This window comes from Diaphorina citri, unplaced genomic scaffold, assembly GCF_000475195.1.
Source record: "Diaphorina citri unplaced genomic scaffold, Diaci psyllid genome assembly version 1.1 scaffold112, whole genome shotgun sequence".
NCBI lineage: Eukaryota > Metazoa > Arthropoda > Insecta > Hemiptera > Psyllidae > Diaphorina > Diaphorina citri.
Genome location: NW_007377549.1, coordinates 88,078 through 95,049, shown reverse-complemented (window position 1 = coordinate 95,049; position 6,972 = coordinate 88,078). Strand labels below are relative to the sequence as shown.

At 34.3% G+C, this 6,972-nt stretch overlaps 1 protein-coding gene across 1 annotated transcript in view; it reads left to right on the top strand.

Moving 5' to 3' along the window:
* The window catches only part of LOC108254587 (afadin-like), a 42,558-nt gene continuing 35,586 nt past the window's right edge, over window positions 1-6,972 (top strand). Inside the window, exon 1 of the mRNA XM_026820015.1 lies at window positions 1-334. The gene's annotated coding sequence lies outside the window, so the exon portion shown is untranslated. The remainder of the gene's footprint in view (window positions 335-6,972) is intronic.

The following is a 6,972-nucleotide window of genomic DNA, read 5'->3' as shown; positions in this document are numbered from 1 at the left end:
TACCTCTTTGTTCAAGAAAACGACATTCCGTTGTTTATTTCTTTCTGTTGGTGTTTTTTCTACCGAGTCTAGTGTTTATTTTTTAAATTTAACCATTTTTCCGATGTTTATTTCTTGTTAAACTAATTAAAAAGAGTGTTAATTTATAAATTTAATATCTTAATCGTTAAATTTGTGATGTGTTATAATGTGCAATAGTTATTTTCATACCTAAAAAAAGAAATCTCTCCTAAAAAATAAATTTTTTACCCAACATAATGACTTAGGTTGATTGTTATTGTGCCTGCGGCTACTTTGTTTTACTCTACTTTTAAGGATTATCTCATAAAAAAAGGTAAAAAACCATTGAATAACTTTAAATTTCTTGCAATATTTTCCTTGAAAAATACCCATTGGTCTATAGAAAACACGGTTGTGCCAAATAAATGAATGTGCCAAAGTACTGCAACCACTTGTAGATTGGCTAGGTGAAGAATCCTTGCTAATGGCTGCTGGATACTTGGGTTCAATTATTTCATACTATTCGATACCTTGTTATTTAAAATTCTTGAATTATTTGAATAATATCTTTGGATAGGTAAAATCCTTGTCAGGATCTCTTAATATTATACAAATAGAATTTGCTGTGATACTTTGACACCTGTAGATTGCCAGCTTTTCATTCTCAAAAAAAAAAAAAAAAAAAAATGCATCAGATATTGCATTTTTTCCTTTGATGGGTATCAAATATTACCCTCTTATATGTAGGTACCTACTTACCTACCTATTTGAAATCTATTCATAAAGGTTTCAGATTTTTTGGTTTTCCACTTTTCCTCTTTTACCCTATCTCTCATCCATAAGGTTGAGATTAATGTCATGGGACAACCTAAAGTTATTTCATTGTCATCATTCAGTCATAGTTTTACAACAAACTTCCTGGGTACTTAAGTAGTTACTTATCCATGAAACTTGCTAGATTACAAGTGTAAGTGGTAGTGTAGGTACTTACTATTCATCGAGTTTAGGGGATGAAATTAGATGCTAAGTATGTACTTGGTTTTAGTAATATTCGTAGGTGTTGTCTGTAGATATACCTACTTGGTTCATGTTGGACCTATTACTTAGCTGTGAATCACACTCACTAGTTCAATTTCAACTTGAAGATACCTCCCTCAGAAAATTAAAAATCTTACCCATTTTCTGATTTAAAATCAGGGTGTTTCCCTAGTGTTAAGAAGTAAACATATAACCCCTGTTCTAAGCTATTGTGATTGAGTTCCGATTGAAGAAACTTTGTCTAGTTTCATAAAATTAGAATACAAATCCTCTCGGAATTGACTTCATGTTTTCATTTTCTACTTCTAGGTCGGTTTCCTCTCTCGGTCTATTCTGCTGGTAGCCGTTCTCAAATCGGGGACGTAAGAACCCTCTGGGTTCCGTGGGAAACCAATAAATCATCATCTGATTCATCTGTCCTTACTGAACACCTTGATATAGGTTATTATAGGTTCTTGATTGTATACGAGCTTTATAAAAGTCCTTTGTGCATAAGTAAATGTCCAAAATACCTTGGAAGTAAGTAATTTTATTGTTAAATTTCTTGAGGAACTCCCTACCAAATTTCAGAGAGTTCTCCAATCTCCCTTGCGTTCTGGTCAGTGGTGAGGGTTCCACGTCCCGTCACGTTTTGTGAACCGCTTCCCGTATTGCATAAAAAATAAAGTACATTTTCACGCTGTCTGCACTTAAATTGTCCTTACCCCGCTTCGTATAGTAAAAAAAAAAAAAAAAAAAAAAAAAAAAAATAAACCTTTGTGTTCGGATTTTCTTTTCCAGAGCATACTTTATGCTTCTAGGCTAAGGATATCAAGATTCCTCGTTACAAACCAAACCTATAGCGTGATATGATAAATACGCATAAAAAAACGGCATCTCTCATTTTCCCCCCATTTTATTCATTCAAATTTTGCACACACTCCAAAAAACAAAGTCGAAAACTTACGTCATATCAAAAGTAATATACCTTCAACTCAAATGATCATTGTATTGGGTTCTCAAATTTTTTGAGAGGGCCAAGCTCTTCTACTTCACCTCAGAACATCTGTTGGAGTGATTCTTGTTTCATTTTTATTGTACGGAGTACTATTTCTCATGAGGGCAGGGACTCCAGGCAGGTGTTCGTTGTTCTATTGAGACTTCTACTTGAATCTCTTTTATATTCATGTCGGGTTTGGGGAGACACCTCTCTAGAATCTGGATGAAGTGACCACGAGGTTCTTGTCTTGACTCTTGTCATTTTTTGTGATTTCTCTATGTTTCAATGATTTTTCTGTGTTTACTTTGATTTTTCTATATTCGGTTAATCTTTCTGTAGGTGTTTCTTCTAACTTGGTTTTCATTTTTTGCTTGTTCGATTTCTACGCTTTTTGCTTTTATTTTTTTGATTATTGAAAAATATGGTTGCTTTGGTAGAAACAGACTTCTAAAAAGTAAAAACTGCAAGAAAACAATTGAGATGTTAAATGTCTTTTCCAAGCTGAGTTTAAAGTTTTCTTTGTGTTATGCCAGCAGTTATCAAATCATTACTATTGATGATCACACTGAAAGCAATCTTGATCAATTTTATAACCTTCCATTTTAAAATGGTCATGCATGTTTTCTACTACAACCCTTAGAGACCTTATGGTGTCATTATGATCATTAGGTTGATCAAATAAAACTAAATGGGAATTCATTCGCAGTCTGGGCTAGAACTTGAACAGAGTTGACTGTTATATTAGCTGTAATAATGTCAATGCGGTTGTTTCCCTTATAAGTCTTGTGGAATATGAGGTAAGAAGTGAGCCAATTAAACTTAATGACACAATCCAATCACTCCATGGGAATTTTGTTTTGTCTCTGAAATGAAGGTGAAGAAAAAGCAAAAATAATGTTGTCCATCGAAAGTTAAAAAAAAGTAAAATCGTAGTAAGATAAACGTACATCACATGTAGATGTAGAGACCTTGGTTGTCTTATGAACATGAATGGTATGTCGTTGCTAATTGTACATGGTGCAGGCCTATGTTGCACTCTGGAATAAGTGACTCAATGAATTAATAACAATGGGCAGAGTCATCAAAGAATCATATAATAATAATAATAATAATAAAAAAAAACCCAATAGGTACCCAAATTGATGATATGTAATATTACAACATGTTTGTGTTGTGAGTCATTGCGAAGAGCACTATGAACTGCGGATATTGTAGTTTAACCTTTTTCGGGGAAGTCCTTTGATGATTGAGTATTTGTAGTACCTACCTACCTTCCTGAAGTCTCATATGAGTGATAGTATATGCCCTCGAGTTCTTGCACATATTCTTCATTAGATCAAGAACTTTCTGCTATCAGGCTATCTTCATAAATATATTGTTATAAGTATTATTGGTTAATATACCTAATAATCGTGTTTTTTATTGTTTTCCATCTACAAGTAGGCGATTAGGCATCGATTCACGATTGGTAGTACACACCTTCCTAGACATAATTACCTACTTTTATGGCGTTTTATTTGAAGAACTTGAAATGTATCCACGTTTAGATCTTCTGTTTACAAGATGATTTAGATTATTATTAGCAACTTTGTTCACTTGAGAATTCTATTAGTCCGTTATCTCAGGGTATTATTACTTTTCACTCTCGATTTTGAAGATTTCTAGCAAACTTGTGTTTATTTTTCGCATCTGGATTGTGTTTGCAAACTTGTTTCAATTTTAGAGCCAAGTTGCTTGGATCCATTGTCCGGTTGTATTGTAAAATACTGTTAGCAGTTAGCGTGCTCTGATAAAGTGATGAATATGAGCAGTTGATAAGATAATTCAATTTTTGTGCCTACCGAATAGTTTACTTTTGATTTGCCTATCTAAAAAGGAGAAGAAGAAGAAGAACTTACTGTGTACAGTATAATGAGATTAATGAGTAACTTTTTCTTGGTATGTATTTCTAATCGAAATTTGATCCAACTCATAAAAATTCCCCCCAAAAACTCCTAGTGTTACCCATTATTAGTGATTCAGTAGCTAGCAAGTCTCTGGTATACCTAATCACAGTTTTTTACAGGCACAATACCTTCCTGAAGTCTCATAAGAGTGATAGGTAGTATATGCCCTCGAGTTCTTGCACATTTTCTTCATTAGATCAAGGACTTTCTGCTATCAGGCTATCTTCATAAATATATTGTTATAACTTTATAAGTATTATTGGTTAATATACCTAATAATATAATACGTACCTATATGTCGTGTCGTGTTTTTTATTGTTTTCAATCTACAAGTAGGCGATTAGGCATCGATTCACGATTGGTAGTACACACCTTCCTAGACATAATTACCTACTTTTATGGCGTTTTATTTGAAGAACTTGAAATGTATCCACGTTTAGATCTTCTGTTTACAAGATGATTTAGATTATTATTAGCAACTTTGTTCACTTGAGAATTCTATTAGTCCGTTATCTCAGGGTATTATTACTTTTCACTCTCGATTTTGACGATTTCTAGCAAACTTGTGTTTATTTTTTGCTTCGAGGGTATTATTACTTTTCACTCTCGATTTTGAAGATTTCTAGCAAACTTGTGTTTATTTTTCGCATCTGGATTGTGTTTGCAAACTTGTTTCAATTTTAGAGCCAAGTTGCTTGGATCCATTGTCCGGTTGTATTGTTTTAGACTTGAGTCTCATCGTTTGAATACTAACTGACTTCTGTCTGGGAGCCAAGTTTACAGAGACATACCACCAGGGATAGTTTTGGTTTCTATTAGACAGAGCATTCGGTTGCTCGTTGTATTATGTTCTGTTACAGGTACCTATTATCTTGGCAATAGAAAATCTTTACAGGTTACTGATAGGAAAATCCATAGATAACATTTCAAGATACAATTTCGTCTATCAATGTCGTATAGGTATGAATATATGAATAATCATGTTCTCCTGTTGCGTGAAGATACACCAGTACATTCGATTGCTAGACATTCGTTTATATTTTGCCAATGAGAATGTTTTTCCTGTTGTTTATACCTATTCTACACTCAAACTCGGGGGGCGGTTGATTAACTTGTTCTTACTCATGAACATTGAATGATCCCCGTTTCGAAGTCGCTAAGTACTTTGGTTGTATTGTTTTAGACTTGAGTCTCATCGTTTGAATACTAACTGACTTCTGTCTGGGAGCCAAGTTTACAGAGACATACCACCAGGTATAGTTTTGGTTTCTATTAGACAGAGCATTCGGTTGCTCGTTGTATTATGTTCTAAGGACACATTCGATTGCTAGACATTCGTTTATATTTTGCCAATGAGAATGTTTTTCCTGTTGTTTATACCTATTCTACACTCAAACTCGGGGGCGGTTGATTAACTTGTTCTTACTCTACTCATCAACATTGAATGATCCCCGTTTTGAAGCCGCTAAGTACTTCATTTAGACTGTCGTGTCGGGGTAGAACAGGTAGATGAGTGTAATCATTCTGTATTCTGATTATTATAACTTTATTAGAGTACGCACAATGATTCCGTGTCCCCGGGGCCTTGTGAGATCTCCTCTAGTTTTATTGCGTCACTTTCCAAGATACCGATATCAGCAACGCATACTTTGAGGCGTACATTTTACAGATAAGTAAATCAACAAAACCAAAGCAAACTAATAAATAGGTAGGTTTCCTATTGAAATGAGGCCAGAATCTTTTTGTAATCACGTCAAGCGATAAGGAGTATCACGCTTTGAGTTTCCAGTTTCCAGGGTTACTCAAACTCAAATCTCCAACTGATTTCAACTCGGATCGTGTAACGTGTACGTCTGTGCTTTGCTTTGGTCGGGTTTGGTTTCTGATCTGGTGACGATAAAATGAAATCTAATTTCCGTCATACTAGACAACTGTATGTAGTTATTTTAACAATTTCTTTGGAATTCCAAGTTATCGTGTTGTGTTATGACTCTTCACAATTGAAACAGATAAAATTACCAGGGTTTCTAATTCCAAATCCCTAGAAAATTTGCCTGAAGTTCAGTTAACGTGTACGTCTGTGCTTTGCTTTGGTCGGGTTTGGTTTCTGATCTGGTGACGATAAAATGAAATCTAATTTCCGTCATACTAGACCACTGTATGTAGCTACTTTAACAATTTCTTTGGAATTCCAAGTTATCGTGTTGTGTTATGACTCTTCACAATTGAAACAGATAAAATTACCAGGGTTTCTAATTCCAAATCCCTAGAAAATTTGCCTGAAGTTCAGTTGAATCTTCAAACTTTCAATTACATTAAATTTTACCTATTGAGATGTTTATGTATGTCGGTTAGTTTATTTTGAACATGAAGGACAAGTAAGGGAACACATTACATGGGAGGAATGACATTAGAGACTCGGTTGAAGTTCAGTTGAATCTTCAAACTTTCAATTACATTAAATTTTACCTATTGAGATGTTTATGTATGTCGGTTAGTTTATTTTGAACATAAAGGACAAGTAAGGGAACACATTACATGGGAGGAATGACATTAGAGACTCGGTAATGAAATGAAACCTATACTGTCCCATGTCCCATACTATACCCTGCACTATAGATTCCGGAAGGATAGCTAGCTCATAAAATGCATAAATATGTACAATTGTACATGATAGGTTTTGTCCTCAACCATGTACATTCCAAACACCAACAGATAGAGGTAAAGATAAACAATATGTACATTGTACCTACTACCTACGTATCATGGAACTTGGGCTCTTAGTAATGCTGTGATATCCACAAAAATTGTGAAGAAGCTCTCAGCTTCAACACAGATAAATCATGGTTTAGATTTAGAGGCTCTTAGTAATGCTGTGATATCCACAAAAATTGTGAAGAAGCTCTCAGCTTCAACACAGATAAATCATGGTTTAGATTTAGATTAGTATGAACATCAGAAATCCAATGGTTTGGATAGAATAAGTCAAATCATCAAATTAATAAAATA